Source organism: Athene noctua, chromosome 3, assembly GCF_965140245.1.
Source record: "Athene noctua chromosome 3, bAthNoc1.hap1.1, whole genome shotgun sequence".
NCBI classification, from domain to species: domain Eukaryota; kingdom Metazoa; phylum Chordata; class Aves; order Strigiformes; family Strigidae; genus Athene; species Athene noctua.
In genome coordinates, this window is record NC_134039.1 from 84,434,806 (window position 1) to 84,438,110 (window position 3,305).

The 3,305-nt window shown below is 46.2% G+C and overlaps 1 protein-coding gene across 1 annotated transcript in view; it reads right to left on the reverse strand.

Moving 5' to 3' along the window:
* The window catches only part of LOC141958745 (endonuclease domain-containing 1 protein-like), a 7,519-nt gene extending 4,487 nt beyond the window's left edge, over positions 1 to 3,032 (reverse strand). Inside the window, exon 1 of the mRNA XM_074901635.1 lies at positions 2,919 to 3,032. The gene's annotated coding sequence lies outside the window, so the exon portion shown is untranslated. The remainder of the gene's footprint in view (positions 1 to 2,918) is intronic.
* Between the last annotated feature and the right edge of the window lie 273 nt (positions 3,033 to 3,305).

The following is a 3,305-nucleotide window of genomic DNA, read 5'->3' on the forward strand; positions in this document are numbered from 1 at the left end:
AAAATCAACAGGGGAATAAGGGTGAAATCTAAAATACGTTTTAGGTGCCTAGAGGAGGCAGCAGGGGGAGAATTTAGCCCATCTGAGGAGGGATCCAAACCCACCCCACGTCTGATCATCTCCCACAGCAAATTTTTCTGGGAACTGAGGCATGGTGTTGGGATAAAGTCACCTTTTCCAACCTACCTGTGTTGACCAACAGTTCAGCTTTTGCACTGGCGCTGGAGAAAAAAAATCCTGAAGCAACCCATGGTCTGAAAGCCCCTATATCAGACAGAATACCTTCTGCTCTGAGGATCTCCCCACAGCAAAGGGCCTGCAGCTGGGCACATACTCTGCTCAGCCACCTGCAATGGTGGGCTTTAGTCTCACAGTGGATTTGGACTGGAAACAACAGTGATGCTGCGCTTTCTACACGTCTCTGGCCCCATCCAAGTTCAGAAAAATATGCAGCTCTTCCGTAACTCCTCTGTGCCCGCAGCAGGATTAACCTCCCCTAAAGTTAGGTCAGGTGTTTAAGTGGTCCAGCTTGGGGTCCTGGCTCTCAGCTGACACGGGGAAATGTGTGTCCTGCTGCTCAGCCTGCATTTTCCGAGTGCCCAACCTTGGACAATGAACTTGCAGATACATGGATACAGAAAGAGAAGTGGCCAAGCAGCTGGTAGCAGCAAGCACAAAGGATGATGCCTCTGTCTTATCAGCACCCTGGCTGTGCAGTGCAGATACAGAGGGGCAGCTCTTCCCACTCTTTCTGGAGGAAAGTGCTGAATAATTCCCTGTGATGCTGGCAATGATGCAGGGTGCTTTACCTTCTTTCTGATGCACCACAGGCTTAGGGATAGCAGAGATATTGCCATTTTCATCGCTAGTCATTCGATGGAGTGGTTTTAAAATAATTAGCATTTTAAATAAGGCAGGCAGGACAACCAGCTAAAAGGATTAATGGGAGAGAAAGCTGCTGTGGCCTCTAAAACACAAAACTCACCCTTGGCTGGGGACGTGTCTGAGTTGAAGACTACTGAAGGCTTGAAAATTCACCTTGCACATCTTCTCTTTTCTTATTCTTTTCCCCGAGTCTCATCTACTAAAGTCCTCTGGATACTGAGCTAGATATACCCTTGCTCTGACACAAGACATCTGGTCCTTTACCTCTTTACTAGCGCTGGATCAGGAATGTGGTGACCAGCAAGCTGAAAACTGAGAAAAGTGACCCACAAGAAGTGACTTATTACAGTACTCTGCAGAGCAGGACTGTACCTGCCCCAGCTCAGGCAGAAAAGTTACTGAAAAGTCCTTCTTTTGCACCATCCCCTCCATGAGCTTAAAATATATCTAACTAGTTTAATATCAGATATATTGAAACCAACCTACCGTGTGAAAGAGTGGCACATAAATATTTTTATTCACAGGGCTCTGCTCGCAGTCCCAGCGTGGTAGAGGACTTTCAAATGTCTCTGCTACAGTCTGAAACTGGCTGTGACCTTAGGGCAGTTTATATATTGTCTCCAGGAAGGCAGAGTTGTTAGATTTCTCAAACAGGGTTTAGAGTAAGTTTGTCCAGGGGTGGAGCCAGGACCTTGTGTTTTTCCAGAGGTCTTTTGCAAGGTCATCAGTGGAGTTATGGTACTCGGTACTCGGCAGGCTCCCCCCCCCTCTTATGCAACAGTTTGATGTGAATTTTCCAGGTGACTTGGCAAATGCAACTTAATTAGGCAAGGTGTTTTATGGCATTTCTGATAACCTTGAATCAAGTCTTCCCTACAGCTGTGACCCAAACTCTGCCAGCCGGCCAAAATAAGACCTTGAATCAACCCTTTCCCAACATCACACATGAAAGAGGGTACAAACCCAACTCCCATCTGCTTGGGGCCTGCTGTATTGACAGGCAGTAATTTGTAAGATAAGTGATGCTGCCAGATCAGGTGCGAAGGAGAGCCTGGCTGCACTAGCCACCCTCAGATCAGGAGGGGACTCTGCATCCAGCATCTTCAGTGCATCTTGTACAACCTTTTTCAGACTCCTGTGCTAAAGGCAGGGATGTTCAGCTACAACCCAATACCTGGTGTTTGCTCTTAGTTAACCAAGACCTTGCTGGAGCCTAATAATTCATCCCCAAAGAGATGTCCCAGATAGGCATGAGAAATTGCAATCATCAAGGTGAGTCATGAGAAAAAAAAAAAAAAAAAAAAAAAAAGAAGACAGAATCTGTTTTCCTACAATTGGCCATCTAAGTTCACCATCCTTGTGCATCTGTTCCCAAGACTTCCCATGCTGATCGTTCCCCCGCAGCATCCTTGGCCAGGTTCAGCATTTGGCTGGGGCAGCAGGTGAGCAGCAGGAACACTCCCGCCACTTCAGAGCCCCCCACCCAGTTTTGGTGACTTTTCCAGATGGGATTTCTCCAGCCAGAGCTGCTGAGGGCTTCAGATCTAGTGGGATCTGTGGGATCACCTCCTGGGAGTGCCAGTTCATAGCACTTTATTCCCTTTGGGAGGTGCATTCCTTCTTTGAGGTTTTGATTCAAGCATCACCAAAAGTGATTTTTTTTTTTTTTTTTTTTTCCCGGACCCCACCTGATTTTACTGTTTTTTCAAAGAGCAGGGATTAGCTCATGTGGTGACAATTTCCAAGCTACTTCCAGTCTCTTCTGCCTCTAAGTGTCTCTCTCATATTCTCCAGATCTTTACTTTTTCTATGACTGAGTTTCTTTCACAAGTCATTCCTTCTGTCCTTGCCCTCCCTAACATAAAATATTAGAGCTGCAAAATACAATGCATGCATAAACTCTCATTTTCTCCTTGTGGGGTGATGTTAGAGCTCAGCAACTTCAGCCCACCCTTTGTCTGATCTACTTATTCCGAAGTTAAGGAAACACTTTAAATATTGCAGTCAATGGTGAGAAATGAGCAAGAGCTTACCCTGAAGCAGAGTCTCAGAACAAGCAGCTGAACTGTTGCTTCACTCTTCTCCCTGGAAAAACGGTTTTCTGATGGCTCAAGAGTGTCACTGCAATATATACCCAGTCGTAAGTCTGCCCAATTTCATAAAAAGGGAAGCTTACAGAAAAGAGAAAATTTCAACTGTTATTCAGAAAACATCTGTTTATGCCTGCCCAGAAATGGGGTGACAATTGCTATTTGCTATTTCGGCAGGATTCTCCCAAGTTTGCTGACTTGCAGCATCACGTGTCAGAAGCAGATAACTGTGTCTGGTGATTTCACTTTCCATTTCCTCACTCATTCCCCATGGGGTGCTGCCGCTGCGGCACCTACACGCGTTGCTGTTCCTGGCAGCCCATCTCTGGT